Source organism: Eptesicus fuscus, chromosome 15 (genome assembly GCF_027574615.1).
Source record: "Eptesicus fuscus isolate TK198812 chromosome 15, DD_ASM_mEF_20220401, whole genome shotgun sequence".
Taxonomy (NCBI): domain Eukaryota; kingdom Metazoa; phylum Chordata; class Mammalia; order Chiroptera; family Vespertilionidae; genus Eptesicus; species Eptesicus fuscus.
This window is the reverse complement of record NC_072487.1, coordinates 10,803,025-10,825,646: the sequence shown is the minus strand read 5'-3', so window position 1 is coordinate 10,825,646 and position 22,622 is coordinate 10,803,025. Positions and strand designations below refer to the sequence as shown.

The window sequence follows — 22,622 nt, the reverse complement described above, 5'->3', positions numbered from 1 at the left end:
GTCAAGAAACAACAATAACTTTTTAACTCAACCCAAAGCTGGATGTAAAGTGGAAATTTGGAGTTGTTAATATTTTCTGCATAAATGCAAAACTCTTGAATTGAAAAGAAATGCAGTATTGGAGGGGCATGGACAAATTTGCAGTTGTTTTGAGAATGTAAAATAATTGAAAATAGCTGAAATAAGGAATGGCCTAGCTTCCCTTCCCAAAGTGCTGTGGGAGGGAACCTTTGTCTATTGATGTTGGCGATTCCAGCCTAATATCTTCATAGCATTCATTAATCTTACAGGCATTTACTCCACCATCAAAGAAAAAAGAAATGAACCTCACATTGGAACTGAAGGTGACTGAAGGCTTCTTCTCAGAAATTCACAGTGAAAGTTAGCTTTTTTCCCCCTTTACACAACCTAGAAAGTTAAAATGTAATCTTCAACTGCAGGCATGGTGCCTGCTCTCACAGAAATATTGCTGATTATTGCCAACACAGAAGCAAGGCTCTATAGCACGAAAGCCATGAGAGAATGCTTCACAGGCTCCCAAGATGTCACTGTGGAATAACCCAAGCAAATTGGACACAAGGGGACAGAGTGGGTATCTGGTTTGCAATCGCTAGAAAAACGTGGTAGAGAATTTTTAGGCATGACAGCTAGATCCACTATACCCAGTGGTACTGCCAAGTCTCTAGAACAAAAGTACCTATGTTCTGCCAACTGTAAACTAATCCCCTAAAATGCATTTAAATATCTAAAGTTTGCAATCAACCATCAGCAATTCCCCCAAACAAATGTATTCTCCATAATATTGTATTTCACATAAACACTTATTTAATTACACATTTTCATGGATAGACCTACAGCAAAATAATGGCTTATATTTTAATAGGTCTTTGATATGGCTTCTATTTATTGAACATCGACTAGGTGCCAGAAATAATTTTAGGTGCTTTCCATCTATTACCTCTTATTTCAGTGGAATCTTGCAGCAACCTCATGGTACAAGTAACAGAGAAGGGAGACGAGAGTCAAATTACTTGAGTTGTGTACCAGTTAGCTGTGAAGGAAGGATTAGCACTATTTTCACTAAAGTATATCATCAGCCAGGACAGGGTATTGTACAGAGGAAGCCTACTACAGCTTTTCATTTCATAGCAAAGGTGAATGGGGAAATTATAGCACACATTTCTGGTCAGCTTTTCTATAACTTTCAATTTCTTTGAACCACTGTTATCTCTGTAACTAGTCAAGACTTACAGAACTCTTTCTCTTTTCAAAAGCAGTGAAAATATAAAGACAATTCCTTCACTTTGTGTGAGGGAAGGCAATTATGACTCTTTTCCAAATGTCCCCTTAAACTTGAGGAGTCTATGTTAATTCTTTGGCTCCTTGCCTGTCACATGACAGTAGAATTAGTAGAGCATAGAGTTAAATCCCTCTTGTTCCACTTACTTGCTATAAGACCCTGGATAATTTCTCTGAACTCTGTTTTGAACATCAGTACTGTGAGGACAGTACTTACATCCTCCAGCTGTGTGTTGACCTATTGACTAATATAATGTAAATACTATCATAGGACATTAACAGTAACACATTTGAGTTCCTTATTGTGCCCAACCCTCTTAAGGATCTATAACATAATCATTGCAAAACCATGAAAAAAGTTGTTTTTGAATCTCAAACTTATGTATTGGGTTGCAAACCTTCATAATTTTGTTTACACACACACTTCTCATCACATTTTCCAAAGGCAAACATATTAAGAATCATGTCATCCTACCATAACATGAAGTGATTTCAATGTGGATGCTCCAACTTCATTTGGGGTACTTCACATGTAAGGGTTCTACATCTTGAAAGCATCTCCAAAGGATTCCCTAAACAAAATAAAACAAAAATGCTTGTGAACATGGGAGAAAACTTAGCTTCTTCCAATAGTGCTTATCTCAAGGTCCTTATGTCATTTTCCGTCTGGCTGCTCTGGTTCTGATTCTGAAAAAATAATCCCAAATGTATTTCCTGGCGGCAGATTCACAAACCCATCCAATGTATGACATGCCATCTCTGATGACACTATTGCTTGCATTTTCAGATCATTAATTTCATTATATTTGCTTTTGTAAATCAATGGGTATTCTTAAATAGATATTAGGAAGAAATAAGTAGGGTATAAAACAACTTCCACATCAAACTCAATGATTTTAGTTAATAAATGATATAAAGCATTTAGATTAAGAAACAAAGCATGAGAGCATCAAGTTACAGCAAGTGTGTCAGAGAAAGAAAAATAATTTGAATGTTATAACTTGTCTCTTTTTAAGATGCTGTGGATGTTATTCTCAAAGATTAATGCATAAAATAAAGCCATGCTATGATATTGAAACATATTTATTTATTGCCTTTAATAACTTTATTATGAAAAACATATAATATAGTAGCCTTGACAATTTAGCAAACAGAAACCTCATTCATAAATTTACCAGTAGTGATATTTAGATACCTCTCTCTCTCTCTCTCTCTCTCTCTCTCTCTCTCTCTCTCTCTCTCTCTCTCTCTCTTTCACACACACACACACACACACACTTTAAAGTCAAAATTATTGAAATAAATTACACTGAGATAACATAAAATACAATGAAATCACATTTATTCACCAGCCCAAGTCTCTTCTTTTAATAGCTATGTTATTTTCATTATAGACTGTCAAACCACAGAGAGAAGGTAGGGGAGGGGGGGGTAAGGAGGAGAGATCAACCAAAGGACTTGTATGCATGCATATAAGACTAACCAATGGACACAAACACCAGGGGAGTGAGGGCATGAGTTGGGGGGTGGGGTTTGGTGGGTTAAGGAGGGGGTAAGGACACCTATGTAATACCTTAATCAATAAAGAAATTTAAAAAAGCATAAGCTTTAAAAAATAAAATAAATAGATAAATAAATAAATAAATAAATAAATAAATAAATAAATAAATGTTGGTTGTGTGAATCACACTTATTGTGTGAAACATCTCAAGCTTAAGGAGGCATGTTATAGTGATCAATTTTAAATTAGTCACTCTAGAACAAATTTCATTATTTCATTCTCCTGGTGGCTTCCTGGATTTCTATTTCTGCAAAATAGTTATTACAATTGTGCTGTATGGCACAAGTGAGTCTCTCTTCCCAAAAGACTAGATATGAAAATGAGTCCACGGGGTCTATCCAATAATACTCACATCTCAAGTCCTCTTGGTAAGTTTCACTTCAGGTACATTCTTGGAACAAAGAAGTCCATTCGAATTTGCCTCTCAATAGAGGTTAGCTAAGAATTTTGTCAGTGTTTAAGCTATTGGTTCACAGCCCCAAACCCAGCTTCTATATTCTGCACTGAGATTGTGGGGCTGGGTTGCTGCACACTTTCCTCTTTGCCAGCTGACTTCCTGTTAGGTTCTACAATGGGGGCACCTCTGAGAGGCTGGTGTGGGGGAGGCAGGATGCAGGGAGGGCGGAGCTTAATCTTTCTCAAGTATTTGCTGACAGTGTTGTTTCCACAATCATCCTTTATCCTGGCAGCAGAAATTAGTCTGTCCAAGTCCTTCCAGAACCAGCTCATTCTGCCCTCTCAGAGTTGCCAGCAATAGGCTGTTCACATCCCTTCCGGAGAGTTCTTGAATTTGAGCTCCCTAAGGCCTCTCCACTGAGCTCCTGAGTTACCAACACTGGCTGCACAGCACCCCACTAAGTGTGGACCTCAGCTCTACAGGTTCCTTTTCCAAGTTCCTAGTAATCCTGATTCTTCCTCTGGTCCCCAAGCACTAAGGGTGGGGCTGCTTCCTGTGCCCACTCTCTCTGTATAACCTCAAAGCCCCCTTTCTCCATTCCAGTTCCCCAACACCTGTTTAACCTGTCCTCTATATTACATTTCCTTTATGAAAACAACAGATATAGTTTCTGTTTCCCTCAAGCACTCTGTTTATTATAGAATGCATATTTTATTTTTAGATTGAAGGTGAGATGCTGGAGAATGGGAAGAAGGAAAATGAATCTAATATTCTTTATCTTTGAGATACTTTCCATTTAATTTATTATCTACTCTCCAATATATCCTATGAAACAGGTATGCTACCACACTGATTTATATTAATTAAAAGAGTGATAACATTTATTGAGGTCCTACAATGTGTTAATTTTTATATATTATTTCATTTAATATTCATAAACTTTCTGAAAAGGAATTCTACTAGATTCATTTTATTGATGGAGAAATGAATTTGAGGCTAAATTGTAGACATCCAGTAAGCCACAGAACTATAATGTGAATAACAATCTGAGTGCTAGTCCAATTGAGCAAATATTCAAATTATTGACAGATTTAATTACACTATACCAAAAAATTACATTTAATAGCATCATAAATCTCATCAGAATTTTTTTTTTAGTATTGGGAAGTTTTCAACCTTATGGTGGCATACAAAAGATTTTCAAAATTTTAATTTTCACTAGAAAGTTCAAATTTGATAACTGGCAACAACGAGAAATAAGAAATATTTACTTTCCTTGACATTACAAGGTCAATTTGTTTATTTTGGAGAAATATACACCAAATACCTAAGTCTCAGAAATTCCATTTGGACTGTCAATCACACATCCACACTGAAATGGTGTTAAATGAAAAAGTAGTTAACATAAAAAGTACCACTAAATTACAGAAAAACCATAATTGAAAACTGCCTGAAATCTAGCTGAACAGAACTCCTGTAGTTAAAGATGTAAAGAAGAAGCCAAGTAGAGACTGGTAGGAGGGACAGAACCGGCTGGTCCCACACCCATGAGTGGTGGATAAAAATTTGGAGGTATATCTCTGCTTCAGAAATTCCCCGAGGAGCCAGGTGTCCCAGCCCCACACCAAGCCCCAAGCTCAAGATCCCCATGCTGGGAAGAGAAGTCCCCATAAATAATTGCTGTAAAAACCAGTGGGGATTATGGTTGAGTGAGATGGAGGTCTCTGGAGTCCCAGACAGTTCCTCTTAAAGGGCTCATGCACAGACGTACTCAGACTCACTTCCTCTGAGTTCCAGCACTTGGGCAGCAACTCGAAAGGCACCAGGGACATACAGGAAGGGAATGAAGTATCTACCATCAGAGTGAGACCTGGAGGGGCAGGTTTCTCCAGACAAAAGTTCTGGCAGAGGCCATTGTTCCTTTTCTGAGCCCATTCCCACAGAGCAGGCAGGCAGGCACCACATCTGAGTCTCCATCAACCTGGATCACATTGTTCACCCATCTCTGGTGATTCCCTGAAGCCCCACCCCACGAGCTTGAGTGTCATCCAAGCTGTTTCCAGTGGCTCTTTAATACTAATATCCTATCTTGGTTCATGCTTCACACTTTCCTAAAATATCCCAAACAGGTAGCATCTGGCCTTCATGTGTCCAGTCCCTCTCACTAAGTGGACCCAGGCCCAGCACTAACAGCCACCTGCATTGGTTCACAGCTTGGCTGCTCCTGGGCACCACCAAGCCCAGCACAATTAGTAACCATCAGCATATTGCTTTGTAGCTTATGCCAGGAGGTCCTGGGCAGAACATAGGTAGTGGCTGACCTTGCCTGCATCTCCTGGGAGGCTCCAGAGCCTGCAAACCTGATGGGAAGATTCAAACGACACCTAAGCACCATCCAACCACCTCCACAGGTGACACACTCAAGGGGCACACTGATTGGGCACCAGAGCCCTGCTGAAGTTAACCCTGCTCAGTGGGGTGCGCTCCTGCAGAGCTAACCCTCCATCCACAGTGGCTGCAGCCAGTCTTGCAGCCAATGGGCCTTGGGGTAAATCCCTCCCATTGAAATGCCAACAGCAACCAAGGCTCAACTACAACAGGAAGGTATACAAGGCTCAACTACAACAGGAAGCCCACATGGGGGTGGGACACACCTGGAGCAGCCAGCTTGGGAGAATGGATTCTGTGCTACTAGACCCTACAGGACACCTATTACATTAGGCCATTCTACCAAGCCTGGGCAATGCGGCAGGTCTACCTAAGACACAGGGAGGCTGCCAAAATGAAGAGACAAAGAAACATGCCCCAAGTGAAAGGACAGAACAAAACTCCAGAAAAAGAACTGAACAGAATGGAGACAAACAATTTACTAGATGCAGAGTTCAAAACACTGGTTATAAGGATGCTCAATAAACTTAGGGGAAGAGTAGATGAACCAAGAGAGAATTTCAAAAGCATAAAAAGGACATGAAAATCGTAAGTAAGAAGTAGTCAGAAATGAAAGATACACTAACTGAAAATGAAGAATTATTTGCAGGGCATCTACAGTATTGCAGATGAAGCTCAGAATCAAAACAATAATTTGGAAAATAAGCAAACAAAACAAAACAAAACAAAAACACCAATCAGAACAGCAAAAAAAGAAATGATTTTTTAAAAAATGAGGACAGTATCAGGAGCCTGTGGGACAACTTCAAGCATTCCAACATTTGCATCATGAGGGTGCTGGAAGGAGAAGATAGAGAGAAATTGAAAACTTATTTAAAAAAAGAATGATGGAAAACTTCCCTAACCCAGTGAAGGAAACAGACATATGAGCCCAGGAAACACAGAGAGTCCCAAACAAGATGAAACCAAAGAGGCTCACACCAAGACACATCATAATTAAAATGCAAAAGGTTAAAGATGAAGAGAGAATCTTAAAAGTAGCAAGAGAAAAGAAGTTAGTTACAAAGAAGCTCCCATAACACTTAATAGGAACTTTGCAGGCCAGAAGGGATTGGTAAGAAATATTCAAAGTGGTGAAAAGCAAGGACCTACAAGCAAGATCACTCTACCCATCAAGGCTGTCATTTAGAATTGAAGGACATATAAAAAGCTGCCCAGACGAAAAAAAAAAAAAAGGCTAAAAGAATTCATCACCACCAAATTATTTGGTGGTTGCCAGATGGGAGGGGGGGGGTTGGGGTGATGGGTGAAAAAGATGAAGGGATCTAGAAGTATAAGTTGGAAGATACGAAATAGTCATGGGGATGTACAGTACAGCATAGGGAATATAGTCAACAATAACTATGTATTATGTCAGATGGGTGTGAGATTTATCAGGATGATCACTTAATAAGTTACATAATGTCGAATCACTGGGTTGTACACCTGAAACTAATATAATATTAATATTGTATGTCAACTATAACTGAAAAATAAAAAATGATTAAAAAAATAAAAGAATGCCCTAGCTCAGTGTTTCTCAACCTTTCTAATGCCACCACCCTTTAATACAGTTCCTCGTGTTGTGGTGACCCCCAACCATAAAATGATTTTTGTTGCTACTTCATAACTGTAATTTTGCTACTGTTATGAATCATAATGTACATATCTGTGTTTTCTGATGGTCTTAGGCGACCCTGCTAGCGGTTCTCAACCTGAGGGTCGCGACCCACAGGTTGAGAACCGCTGCTGTAGAGCCTAAGTCCAACAGAAAACACAGATATTTACATTATGATTCATAACAGTAGCAAAATTACTAGCTGGTTTGACTCAGTGGTTAGAGCATCAGCCTGTGGACTGAAGGGTCTCAGGTTTGATTCCAGTCAAGGTCACGTTGCAGGTTTGATCCCAGGCCCTGGCCAGGGCACGTGTGGGAGGCAACCAATTGATGTATCAAAATGGAGAAAGCATTCATTCTTCCTAATCCAAACTTCCACTGGTCCTTTCGACCACACATTACCCATGTCTAGATTCCCAAACATACAGTAAAGATCCATTGTGCAATCAAAAACAACTGATTCCCAAATAGTGTAAATACACTATTATTGTGAAATATAAGGAAAGACACAATGTTATTATATTCACTTTAAGTGAACGACTAAAACAACAGGTCATAAAATGAGATGTCTACGCCATTACCAGTGTGATACCATTAGCACTCACACTGCATGGGATGTGCGCGGGAAAAGCGGTGAAGAGGATTCATCACTAAGGAGAAAGGGGAGTTCGGGGAGGCTGTTTGCAACATGGAGTGGAGCGGGGAGAAAGGGCCCTGGCAGCAGGAAAGGGCTACTCGCAGCAGCTGCTACCCTGGCGAACAGGATGCTAAGCTCGCTTACTGATTCTGGTGAGTTTTTCGTACTTTCAAAATGGACCCTGATTTTTATTAAAGTGACAGCCTTGTGTCTTGACAGTGACTGTTTATCTGTAAAGTGGTGGAATCACAGTGATATTTCCCAACTCTTCTGCTCAATGTTTGTACACCAGAGATGCTCAAGGAAGTCATGTAGTGCCACACGCTCCATGCTTTGTTGTCATTGTTTTTAGATTCGTCATTCCATTAAACAGCTGAGGTTATGAGACTCAACAAGGGACTCTTTTAAGTGTTTAACTAAATTGTTTGACAACAGAATCTTCTCCCTATTTGTGCACATAGCCATCTCTTGGGGTGGCACTATTACTTTGATACACGGTTTGGAAAATGCTGAACTTGGTGCTCTCTAAAATCCCTTAGACTCCAGGATTTTGCAATTCTAAGCAGAGGAACTGTTTAATATAGTAGGACTAAGTGGCAGCACGGGAAATTGTCCCCTGAAATAGCTCTAGGTGCCTCTGTATCTCAGGTGTCGGGAGTAAGCATATTCCGGAGCCAGGTGGTTGAGAGCCAAGGAGAATGGGCCACGACTCAGATTCAGGGTGTAGTGAACATCACATTAACACACTGCGCGTGAGAAGCACTCCCAGGGAGGTGCTGTTTACTTATCACCACTTCATTTTTAGGTCAATGAGAGCACGAGAGGAAATTATCTTTTGGAAATATCAGCAAAAAAAGGAGGATCACAGGAATTAGCTACCCATCCCAGGTACAGTGCAAAGCCAAATACAACATAGAAAGTTATGCACATAACATTTGGCAGAATTAAGGAGCTTTACTTTGGAGGAGAACCAAAATGACAATGCCGTGCCTGGAGTAAAATTAATGTTTTATTTTATGCGTATGTTCCTCTTTTTAGCACAGCACTCCCTAGCTTCTCCTAAATTTTATGACTCCAGTTTGACTACTGTCTATCTTTTACAGGTGAAGCCTCACTATTCCAGATGGTGATAATAAAGTCTGTACCTAGAGGTCTCCCAATATCCTCAACATAAACTATGGATATAATATATCAGTACAGTGGCTTCTGTTTTCAGGATGTACAACATTATTTTTTTTTGAAGTTGCTCTGGTTGTTTATATCACTTTATATGACAAAGGGCATAAAAAAAGAGGTGGATCTGGGGAAAATAAAATTTGCCCAGATTTTTTTTTGAGGGGAGGAGGGTATTTATTTATTTTTTATTGTCTAACATTTTACATATGTCTCCTTCCCTCCCACCCCCCGCCCCCCGCTTAACCCCGCTTCCCCAGCACTTCCCACCCCAGGGCAAGCCCCACATCGCCCCAGTGTCTGTGTCCATTGGTTATGCTAGTATGCATGCATACAAGTCCTTTGGTTGCTCTCTAAGCCCCCTCCCCTGCCATTTGTCTCTGGATCTATTCTTGTTCATCAAATTACTACTTTGAACATTATATCCCACATATGAGTGAGATCATGTGATGTTTATCTTTTTCGAACTGGCTTATTTCATTAGCATAATGCTCTTCAGTTCCATTCATGCTGTTGCAAATGGTAAAAGTGCCTTCTTTTTTATAGCAGCATATTATTCCATTGTGTAGATGTACCACAGTTTTTTAACCCACTCATCAGCTGATGAGCACTTAGGCTGTTTCCAAATCTTAGCTATTATAAATTGTGCTGATATGAACATAGGGGTGCATATATCCTTTCTGACTGGTGTTTCTGGTTTCTTGGGATATAGTCCTAGATGTGGGATTACTAGGTCAAATGGGAGTTCCATTTTTAACTTTTTCAGGAAACTCCATACTGTTCTCCACAGTGGCTGCATCAGTCTGCATTCCCCCGAGCAGTGCACGAGGGTTCCTTTTTCTCCACATCCTCGCCAGTGCTTTTCGTTTACTGATTTGTTGAAGATAGCCATTCTGACAGGTGTGAGATGGTATCTCATTGTTGTTTTGATTTGCATCTCTCAGATGATTGATGACTTTGAGCATGTTTTCATATGTCTCTTGGCCTTCTGTATATCCTCTTTCAAAAAGTGTCTATTTACATCATTTGACCATTTTTTTTATTGGATCGTTGATCTTCCTTTTGTTAAGTTGTATGAGTTCTCTATAAATTTTGGAGATTAAACCCTTATCTGAAATATCATTGGCAAATAGGTTCTTCCATACAGTGGGCTTTCTTGTTTTGTTGATGGTTTCTTTTGCTGTGCAGAAGCTTTTTATTTTGTTGTAGTCCCAGTTGTTTATTTTCTCCTTAGTCTCTATTGCCCTAGGAGCTGTGTCGGTAAAGATATTGCTATAATATATGTCTGCTATTTTGCTGCCTATGGAGTCTTGTAGGATTTTTAAGGTTTCCTGTCTTACATTTAAGTCCTTTATCCATTTTGAGTTCGTTTTTGTATGGTGTAAATTGGTGATCTAGTTTCATTTTCTCTAATTGTATCTGACCAAATTTCCCACCACCATTTATTGAAGAGACTGTCTTGATTCCATTGTATGCTCTTGCCTCCTTTGTCCAATATTAATTGAGCATAATGGCTTGGATCCATTTCTGGGTTCTCTGTTCTGTTCCATCGGTCTATATGTCTGTTCTTGTGCCACTACCAGGAAGTTTTGAGAACTGTGGCTTGGTAATATAGCTTGATATCTGGTATTGTGATCCCTCCAACTTTGTTCTTCTTTCTCAGGATTGCTGTGGCTATTTGTGGGGTCTTTTTTTATTCCAGATGAATTTTGGAGAGTTTGTTCTAGATCTCTGAAGTATGATGTTGGTATTTTATTTTTTTTATTTTTTATATATTTTTTAAATATATTTTATCGATTTTTTTTTTTTACAGAGAGGAAGAGAGAGGGATAGAGAGTTAGAAACATCGATGAGAGAGAAACATCGATCAGCTGCCTCCTGCACACCCCCTACTGGGGATGTGCCCGCAACCAAGGTACATGCCCTTGACCGGAATCGAACCTGGGACCCTTGAGTCCGCAGGCCGACACTCTATCCACTGAGCCAAACCAGTTTTGGCTGATGTTGGTATTTTGATGGGGATTGCATTAAATCTGTAGATTGCTTTGGGTAGTATGGATATTTTAATGATGTTGATTCTACCAATCCATGAACATGATATGTTCTTCCATTTGTTTATGTCTTTTGCTATCTCTTTTTTCAATGTCCTGTAGTTTTCCCAGTACATGTCTTTTACCTCCTTAGTTAAGTTTATTCCTAGGTATCTTAATTTTTTTTGGCACAGTGGTAAATGGGATTATTTTTTTCATTTGTCTTTCTGTGATTTTATTATCCCGTATAATAAAAGCCTAATATGCTAAGTGTCCAGTTGTCTGGTGACTGGTCCACTGTCCAACCAATCAAAGCATAATATGCTAATGATATGCTAATGCCACTCAACTGCTCGCTATGACATGCACTGCCTACCAGGGGGCAGACCTTCCAACCAGTAGGTTAACTTGCTGCTGGGGTCCAGCTGATTGGGACTGAGCAAGATGGGCTGGACATGCCCTGGAGCCCTACCACAGTCCCTCCCTGGCTGGCTGGCCCTGATCAGCCCCGATTGGGACTGGATGATATGGGGCCAGACATGCCCTGGAGCCCTCCTGTGGTCCCACCCTGGCACCCCCTGAGGGTGGGGTCCTTTGGCCTAGTCTGCACCATCTTGCAATCTGGGACACCTCAGGGGATGTCAGAGAGCTGGTTTTGGCCGGATCACACAGGCCACTCTGCTTGGGAGGGTGCCAGACACAGGGCTCACAGCTGGTGAGCACTGCTGCAGCAGAGCGAGCCTCTCCCAATCAGGACTAATTGGGCGAGAGCCTGCCACAGGGTGGGGCTTGGATGAGTGGGACCAGCAGGTAGGAGCTGCAGGTGGCATTAGACTGCAGGTTTCGGCCCAATCCCCACAGGCCATCCTGAGGGACCCCACCAGTGCACAAATTCGTGCAATGAGCATCTAGTTGGTGTATAAAAAGGCCATAGATTTCTGGGTGTTAATTTTGTATCCTGCTACATTGCTCAATCCATTTATTAGGTCTACTAGTTTTTTGATGGAGTCTTTGGGGCTTTCTATGTGTACTATAATGTCATCTGTGAATAAGGACAGTTTTACTTCTTCTTTTCCAATTTAGATGACTTTTATTTCTTCTTCTTGTCTGAACGCTATGGCTAGCACTTCCACTACTATATCGAACAGGATTGGTGAAAGTGGGCATCCCTGTCTTGTTCCCTTTCTCAGGGGAAATGAGTTTAGTTTTGGCCCATTCAAAAATTTTGAGTTGGCTAGTATGATGTTGGCTATAGGTTTGTCATATAAGGCTTTTATTATGTTGAGGTATAATCCCTCTATTCCCACTTTGCTGAGAGTTTTTACCAAGAAAGGGTGTTGGATTTTGTCAGATGCTTTCTCTGCACCAATTGATATGATTATGTGATTTTTTTGTCTGTTTGTTTATGTGATGTATATCATGTTTATTGATTTGCGGATACTGTACCATTCTTCCATCCCATGATAAATCCCACTTGGTCATGGTATATTATCTTTCTAATGTAATGCTGAATCTGATTTGCTAGAATTTTGTTGAGGATTTTAGCATCTCTGTTCATCAAGGATATTGGCCTGTAGTTCTCTTTTTTGTGGTGACTTTATCTGGTTTTGGGATTAGGGTGATGCTGGTTTCACAGAAAGAGCTTGGAAGTGTGCCTTCCTCTTGAATTTTTTTGGAATAGTCTGAGGTGGATAGGTTTTAGTTCTTCTTTGAATGCTTGGTATAACTCCCTTGTAAAGCTGTCCAGACCAGGGCTTTTGTTTGCTACAAAATTTTTGATCACTGCTTCAATATCTTTGGTAGTTATCAGCCTATTCAGGTTTTTTTATTCTTCCTGATTGAGTTTTGGGAGCTTGTATTTTTCTAAGAATATTTCCATTTCATCTATGTTGTCCATTTTGTTTGAATAGAGTTGTTCATAGTATTTTTTCATAATCCTTTGTATTTCTGTGGGATCAGTTGTTACTTTACCTCTTTCATTTCTGATTTGTTTATTTAGATCATCTTTCTTTGCTTCATGGTGAGCCTGGCTAGAGGTTCATCAATCTTCTCTATCCTTTCAAAGAACCAGCTCTTGGTCTTGTTGATCTTTTGTATTTTTTTTTTTTTTTTTGGTCTCTATGTCATTTATTCCCACTCTGATCTTTATTATTTCCTTCTTTCTGCTTACGCTGAGCTTTAATTGTTGCTCTCTTTCTAATTGTTGCTCTCTTTCTTTGAGTTATAGGGTTAGATAATTTATTACAATTTTTTCTTATTTTTTGAGGTAGGCATGTAGAGCTAAGAACTTCTCTATCAAGACTGCTTTCACTGTGTCCCATAGATTTGGGATTGTTGTGTTTTCACTGTTGTTTGTTGCCATGATGATTTTTATTTCTTCTTTGATCTCTTTGGTAACCCAATCATTGTTTAATAGTATGAAATTTAGCCTCCAGGTATTTGATTTTTCATTGTTTTTATTGTAGTTGATTTCTAGTTTTATGCCATTGTAGTCTGAGAAGATGCTTGATATGATTTCAATCTTCTTGAATTTGGAGAGACTCTGCCTGTTACCCAATATGTGGTCTATCTTTTAAAATGACCTATGTGCACTTGAGAAGAATGTATATACTGTGGCTTTGGGGTGAAATGTTCTGAAGTTGTCAATTCCATCTGATCTAGTGAGTCATTTATGATTGATGTTTCTTTGCTGCTTTTTTGTTTAGAGGATTTATCCAGTGGTGTTAGTTGGGTATTAAAGTCCCTACTATGACTATATTGCTGTCAATCTCTCCCTTGATATCCTCCAGAAGTTGTTTTTTTTTTTTTTTTTTTTTTATGTAATAGGGTGCTCCTGTATTGGGTGCCTATATGTTTACCAGAGTTATATCTTCTTATTGAATTGCTCCCTTTAGTATTATGAAGTGGCTTTCCTTATCTCTGGTTTTGGCCTTCACTTTGAGATCTAATTTGTCAGATATACAGGTGTACCAGTTAATAATGCGAATTTTTTTTCAATAGATGGAGGTACACATACATTGATATATATGTGATTTGATATGTTTGCTATTTTGTTGTATTGACAGCAAGCTTCAAAACTTCATATGTCAAATTTGCTGAAGGAGTTAACATCATAGATATTTTCACACTTAAAAATGTCAAATTTAGTGCCAAAAAAAGATCATTTGCAGGAAGTTTTAGTTCATTACTTTATTTTGAATAAAAGTGCTGCTGAATACTTTGGGAAGCTTACGGTGAACATGCTCCATCTCAAGATACCTGTGAATGCTAGTTTAAAAGCTTTAAAAGTGATGATATCAATGTGAAAGACAAAGAACATTGAGGTCAACCAAAAAAGTTTTAAAACCAACAATTACAAGCATTATTGGATGAAGATGCTTGTAAAACTCAAAAACAACTTGCAGAAAGAGTAAACATTGCTCAGCAAACAATTTCCGATCGTTTACAAGCAATGGGAAAGATTTTAAAGGAAGGAAAATAGGTGCCACATCAACTGAACAAAAGACAAATGGAAAACCGAAAAAGTCATCAGTAAAATGTTGCTTCAACAGCACGAAAGAAAGTATTTTTTGCAAATTGTGACTGGTGATGAAAAGTGGATTTATTTTGAGAATCCCAAATGCACAAAATCTTGGATTGATCCAGGTCAACCATCAACATTGACTGCAAGGCCAAATCACTTCAGAAAGAAGACAATGCTCTGGGTTTGGTGTGATCAGGAAGGTGTGGTGTATTATGAGCTTCTAAAACCAGGTGAAACTGTTAATACTTATTGCTACCAACAACAAATAATCAATTTGAACCACGCTTTGATCGTAAAACTAGCAGAATGGGCCAGAAGACATGGCAAAGTAATTTTGCTTCATGATGAACACACCATCACACACTTCAAAACCAGTTAAAGACACGTTAAAAGATCTTGCCTGGGAAGTATTAACCAACCCACTGCATTCATCAGACCTTGCTCCTTCAGATTACCACTTGTTCTGATTGATGGCACATGCACTTTCTGAGAAGGACTTCAAAACATACGAAGAAGTGGAAAATTGGGTCTCTGAATAGTTTGTCTCCAAACAAGAAAAGTTCTATTGGGATGGTATCCACAAATTACATGAAAGATGGGGAAAATGTGTAGCTAGTGATGGACATTACTTTGAATAAAGCACTTTTGATGTTTCTCTTGAAATTATCATATTTTCTTTGATTACAATATCTGTATTATTAATCAGTTCACCTAGTAAGTATTGCTACCTCAGCTTTTTTTTTTTTTAATTTCCATTTGCCTGAAAAATCTTTTTCCATCCCTTCACTATCAGTCTATTTGAGTCCTTTGTTCTGATGTGGGTCTCCTGTAGACAGCATATATATAGGTCATGTTTTCTTATCCACTCAGCTACCCTATGTCTTTTGATTGGAACATTTAAGCCATTTACAAAAAATTATTATTGATAGGTACTTGTTTTGTCGCCATTTTTATATTTTATGCCTGTGTTCCTTCTTCCCTTTGTATTTCTTTTTACAACAGTTCCTTTAGCATTTCTTGCATTGCTGGTTTGGTGGTAATAAAGTCCCTTAGTTCTTTTTTGTCTGTGAAGCTCCTGACTTCACCCTCAACTTTGATTGATAGCCTTGCTGGGTATAGTATTCTTGGATTCAGATGCTTGCTTTGCTTGAATTCGTATATTTCATTCCATTCTCTTCCAGCCTGATGTGTTTCTATTGAGAAATCAGTCGATAGTCTGATGGGAGATCCCTTGTAGGTAACTTTCTGTCTCTCTCTGGCAGCCTTTAAGATTTTCACTTTGTCGTTGGTGTTTGCCAATTTAATTATAATGTGTTTTGGTGTCAGTCTTTTGGGGTTTATCTTGTTTGGGACTCTGTGAGCTTCTTGGACTTGTGTGAATTTTTTTTTCTTCCCAATATCAGGTAACTTTTCTGTCATTATTTCTTCAAACAGGTTTTCTATTCCTTGTTCAGTTTTCTCTCATTATCTGGATGTTGTTTCATTTTGTGTTGTCCCAAAGTTCCCTTAGGCTCTCCTCCTGTTTTTTAAGTTTTTTTTTTTTTTCAAGTTGCTGCTCTGCTTAGGTATTTTTTTCCTACCTTGACTTCTAGCTCACTGATGAGGTCCTCCACTTCTTCTAGTCTACTGTTGATGCTTTCTATTGTGTTCTTTATTGCAGTGATGTCATTTTTCATTTCTTTTAGGTTCTTCTTCATTTCCTCTTCGTTCTTACACATGTTGTTGATTTGTCTTCCAACCTTTTCAGCATACTTATGACCAATGCTCTGAATTATTTTTCTGACATATTGCTTGCCTCCATTTTGTTTACTTCCTTTTCTGGTGATTCCTCTTTTTCTTTCATATGGGGGCTGTTTCTTTGTCTCCCCATGTTCGCTTCTCTCAGGGTGTCTGGTTATGTACCTCTGTCTCTACTGCGTTGACTTAACAGCACAAAATGACAAGACGCAATGCACAGGGCACCAAACACAAATGTATTCACGATACCAATAACCCAAAACAAAGATGACCACTAGAGAAAAGAGAATTAGGGGAGAGAAAGAGTGCAAAAATGATATTGAGAAAAGGAAAAAATGTAAGTGAGAAAAGAAAGAGAAGAAAAAAGAAGGGGAAACGTATATGTATATAGGGAGAAAACTCCAAAAACCCAACAACTAATCTCCAAAATGCAAACAAACACCCAGCTGAATCTGAGGAGGCAGAGCTCTCTCTAGACGATCTCTGACCTTTCCATCCATGGACTGCCTCACCAGCTGTGTTTAATTCACCAATTCCAGGGGGATGTTATTCAATTCAGCTGTTCCTTCTATCTGCTCTGTGAGAAGGCACAAGTCTCATCTGCATATTCAACGCCACTTTGTCTCCCCCTGGACAAACTTTTTAGGCACCCGCAGCCGGGAAGGCTGGAGTCTCAGTGTTCATGGGTTCCCAGCTGAGGCAACTGGTCCCTGGTCATTGTGTTGTACGGTCCTGGGAGGTATTTAAGGTCTCCCCGGTTGAAGGTAAGGCTGGTCTTCCAGTCACAGCTGCTCTTCCCTTCAAAATGGCATGGTCTCTGCTGCAGAGTTCACTGCTCTGGGAAAGATTTCAGCAGTAGTAGAGGCTGCCTGGCCAGGGAGCCTGGTCCACCAGTCCACAACAGTCCTGTGGAATATAGCTGTCCCTCACTCACAAATACAGACATTTCCCACATGTCCACACACTCTCCTTTTGCTCTCTCACTCACATACTATCTTGTAGTCGGCCGTCCCGTCGGCTGCCATCTTGGGTCCCTCTACCCAGATTTTAACATTTAGTGAAAATGCATTCATAAATTACTTTGCCCTAGAATTTCCACGTTCCACTACAAACCAAATCTTACAAATTTGAATTAGAAATTATGATAATAATTTCTGAAGCACTTTTTATGTTCAAGTAAATGTATAAGTTCTTTACTTATACCACTTTATAGTCCACAAGAAACCTATGAGGTTGGTGCTGTTATCATCTTCATTCTTATCAATGGGAAATCTCAAGCTCTGACCAGTCACATAAACTTTCACAAAGTCACTCGGCTTTTACTGGTGGATCTTATAATTACATTAGATTTATCTCATTCCAAGCTTTAAATTCTTAATGAAGCCATTCCATTGCTAATTATTTTTGGTACAATGCTATTCTAATGGCACAAAATAATCATACATTAAGGTCCATGTCACAGAATCTGTCTAAACTCCCTGCATCTAATTTGAGTTAGGTTCTGGATGCTACAGATGTGTCTAAGGATTGTGGTGGGAATGGCCTCAGTGGGTATGATGTAGAGCTGAGGAAGAAATAAGGATAGTGTCTAATGGTGACCTTGCAAAAGACACAAACTGTGATTATGAGTAAAGCATCTATCCACAATATCCAGGCAAGAAGACAAGAAATAAGTTCAGACATGGGAGCAAGGGAGATGCAATGATGGCAGCAGGGAGAGCAGAGAAAGATGTCCTGAGGTATTGGCAAGAGAGGTGCAGACACTTTTTATAGAATGCCTTAAGCCTCTCCTATGTGAGGGTAGTGCTTTTAAAATACAAAGTTGGATCTGACAGGATCTACATTCCAGCAATCAGCATCTCCCTTACTACTGAGTAAAATGAGGCTCATGGCTTTAATTATAGTCCCTAAGCTTTAATCCTCAGGGAGGTTGAACTGCTGTGAGAGTCACTGAAAAAGATGAGAGAGGAGAGGCGAAGGGAGGGGAAAAAAGGGGAGAGGACAGGAGAGACAGGCTAATATGCATAGCCCATGGACACAGGCAACAGAGTAGTAAAGACCTGCAGGGGGGTGGGTAGAGGCTGAGAGAAGGAGGGTAATGGTGGGGGATGGAAGATACCTGTAATACAATCAACAATAAAAATATATAAAGAAAAAAGATATAAAATATTAAATCTACCTAAATGTTCACCAACAGATGACTGATTTCAATGTATCACAGAACAGTCATCCCTTAAAAAACTTGATTAGTGTGTGTGTGTGGGTGGGGGGGGGCAATATGTTAACTGTGGTCATTGTGGGTATAGAAAACATGTGTAATTGCCATTTAAAAATATTTTTATTATATAACTTTTTATTTTTGCTATGGGCATATGTTACACTTAGACTTGTAAAAATGTTGTATATATATATATATATATATATATATACATATATATATATATATATATATATACACACACACACACATAGAGAGAGAGAGAGAGAGAGAGAGAGAGAGAGAGAATATTACTTCAAAAATATATATATAGCTTATAAGAAAATGATTTCTAAGTTCATGTTTCCCCAAAAATATGTTAAATAATAATGGCTGAAATTATCAAAACAGCTCATATTTCTAGAATATGTTATTATAACAGATTTACTAGTCAGCTCATTGACTCATTTATTCATTCACACAATACACCTTTACTAATCTCCAGGTACAGAGATAGAAGAAGCAGCATACCTGTCTTTGAGAGCCATGCCATCAGAAAATGATGGAGCAGATTATGCTCACGTAGATTTTTGGCTTAGGAAGCATTTTTTATGTTGCTAATAGTAGAATAGTACAAACCCACCTGTATATTATTAGGTTGGGCATAATTAGAGTAAGTATAATTCTCTAGAAGGTGGCAATACAACCTAACAACCATATTATCCCCTACAACCTAACAACCATATTATCCCCTACAACCTAACAACCATATTATCCCCTACAACCTAACAACCATATTATCCCCTACAACCTAACAACCGTATTATCCCCTACAACCTAACAACCATATTATCCCCTACAACCTAACAACCGTATTATCCCCTACAACCTAACAACCGTATTATCCCCTACAACCTAACAACCATATTATCCCCTACAACCTAACAACCATATTACCCCAGCAGGAGTCTGGTCTGAGGTGGGAAGGGAACCATGTGGGTCTGTCTTTCGCTGCCTCATTTGCTCACCCAGCAGACAGCTCCTGGCTGCCAAGTAAGGACCCTTAGGAGAGCCCCTGTCCTGGCGCTGTGGTTTCCATACCTGGGATTACGTGGTTCAGGATTTCATAGCCTGGGGTATATGTAAAGTATCCATAAAAGACAGCCCATAATTACATTTTGCACATTTATTTAAAAGAAGTAAATGAATGATCCATATCCTTTTGTTGGGGGCAGGGGAGAAGGCAGGGGCTCAGGAAAACATAGGGTATGTACTTAAACCACAATCTGTAATCTTAGAACCTCCTCCAAGCCTAACAGAGCCATTTATCATCTCAGTGTAAATGTAGCCCAGAAAGAGAAAATGAGCCTGTGTAATGAAAAGTCTGAAAGTTGGAGCGATAAACAACTGTGTGGAGAGCTCTGTGCTGAGTTTACACAGACTCCAACCATCGTTCAAGGTGAAGAAATCAATGACAGCACAAAAATCAGCCACTGAACCTCAACAGAAGCCTTGTTGTCTGTGCTTTTCTTTCCTATGGAGTGTCTCACTCCTGATCAAGTTCTCTCCCCAGGGAGTGCTAATAGGCTAACAGCTACAGAAGTCTGTTTTGTTCTCTAAACCAGCAGGATCAAAGGGTGCTCTGTGGAAACTTAATACTGCTGACTTCCAGCTAGGGCTGCTATCCCTCCACCATAACTTTGATGCCACTTCAGAGTCTCTTTCCCAAGCTCTTCAAAATACTTAACAAGCTTTAAGGAAAAACTACTGCTCATAGAAAAATAGAAAGAAAAGAAAGAAAAAGGTTCATCTTTTTTTTGTTTGTTTCAGGGATTAAAGAGTGCACCACCTACTAAACAAACACAACAGGAGGTACTAGTGGTAGAGGGGGAGTTGTTTGTGTAATAATTATCTCCTAAAATGTCAATTTCCTAAAAATATTAGCCAATATTTCCCAGGTACTAAGCACTATCTTTTTTTTTTTAAATATATTTCTTCATTGATTTCAGAGAGGAAGGGAGAGGGAGAAGAGATAGAAACATCAATGATGAGAGAGAATCATTGATTGGCTGCCTCCTGCACGCCCCCTACTGGGGATTGAGCCCACAACCCAGACATGTGCCCTTGGCTGGAATCGAACCTGGGACCATTCAGTCCGCAGGTCAACGCTCTATCCACTGAGCCAAACCGGCTAGGGCACTAAGCACTATCTTATGCACTTCACCTGTATTAAAACATTCAATCCTCATGACAACCTCAGGAAGTTGGCAGTGTTGTTAGTCACATTTTTCCAAAAAGGAAACTGAGGTATAGGAAAGCTAAGACTAAGAGATTTATCAAAAGTAACACCCATCTTTACTCTCCTACATCCTGAACAAGAATTTCTCATTTCTGAAGCAAACCTAGTTAAAATCTTTTTATCTTTACTTTTTAAATGTTCTTAATTATAAAAACCATGAAAAATAAATGTTTAACTTTTTTTAGCTCAAATATTCATGTAGGCCATACCCTTCCAGTTTTTCATATGTACTTAATACATATCTGAAGGTAATGTGTACATGCAAATTTTCAAACATTTTACTGTAAAAAGTTTAAACCATAAAGATAAATTAAATAATTTTTACAATAAGCATCCATATACCAATAACTAGATTTTACTATTAACATTTTACCACATTCTGTTCATCACATATCTATCCACCCATTACATACAATTTGCATTTTTCTCCTCTTTTTGTCTGTATATGGCTTTATAAGAATTTCTGTTGTGCCAATCCATTTTAATTGTCTGCCAGGCCTTCTGAATGTAGGAAATGGACCTGTGTGATCCATCTCCAGCAAGGTCAGCTTTTGATGAAATTTACTGAATTTCCCCAGGGATGTAGGGAGGAGGGAAGAGGCACAAAGAACTGTGCACTTGGGCCAACATGGTGGAAACCCCCGAGACGAGGGGTCTGCCTCAGCTTGACAGGGGAGGTAGAGGTAGCTAGAAAGGCCTCAGCCCAATTTTTTTTTTTTAAATGGCCCAAGAGAAGACAGCAAGACCTAGGCGACTCATGAGGAAACAGGTGACCTCATAGTACTCAGCCAATGAGGAACCAGAGGAGGGACTGAATAAATAATAGGCTATGTTCCCTGAGCCCTGTGTGTGCCTGTGGCTATACAATGGGATGAACACCTGCTCTCCAGAGTATATTAAAGGTCTCACTTTCACCATACTTGTCTCCTCAGAGTTTGTCATTTGAATTCAGACAGGTGAGCTATTTCTCACACTGAACATTCCCTAATGTTCTTTATCTTATTTTAATTCTAAATACATTTACTTCCCTTAAAGAGATTTATCAACCCACTCATCAGCCATGCTCAGGCCTAATCTTGAAACTGTACTCAAACTCTGGGCACATAAAGATGTACTTGTAAATGCCTGTAGCTGGATAATGGCATTGTTCTGAATGACAGGGATAGAGCCTGGTTGTAATGGATGGATTATTACTGTTATGATGCTATAATCTTTTCAATAATGGGCCAGGATTATACTAAACACTACCTAAGTGTCAATATAGTATAATTATCAGATTTGCTATAAATATAAACGGTTTACATCTGTTATAAAAGGGTAATAATGTTTTAGATAATTAAAACGCATAAGCCTGTGTGGGCAGAGGCCAATATTCTCACCCCTTACCTGATACCACATCTCAAGTTTGGGGAATATCAAAGGGATCTGAAATGAGAAAGGAAGGTGAGTGCTCCTAGTCCAAATTCCTAATGCACATAGAAATCTTTTCTGGAGCATATGTTTGTCGCTGATGATTAAATGTGATCCAACACACATCTGAAGCCTTCCCAGGAACATTCACATTATTTTCCTCCTTCAGTCTATAAATCTATTCAGCATCTGCTCTGCACAGATACTCTTCAAGGTGCTCGAGATGGAAAGCTGAATACATTTCTTACAAGGAGCTTATGCAGGGGAGAAAAATTAGTGAGAAGTAACTCCAGTTCAGAAATTACATGAGAGTA

At 39.2% G+C, this 22,622-nt stretch overlaps 1 long non-coding RNA gene across 2 annotated transcripts in view; it reads right to left on the bottom strand.

The window, feature by feature from the left end:
* The window catches only part of LOC114228112 (uncharacterized), a 371,399-nt gene that overhangs the window by 105,144 nt on the left and 243,633 nt on the right, over positions 1 to 22,622 (bottom strand). Inside the window, exons 1-2 of one of the 2 annotated variants that reach the window (XR_003614192.2) lie at positions 21,312 to 21,587; positions 1,775 to 1,871 (exon numbers count right to left, since the gene is read on the bottom strand). This is a non-coding gene — a long non-coding RNA (uncharacterized LOC114228112). Of the gene's footprint in view, positions 1 to 1,774; positions 1,872 to 21,311; positions 21,588 to 22,622 lie in introns of those variants that run through there. The other variant, XR_008558287.1, reaches the window with a different exon arrangement.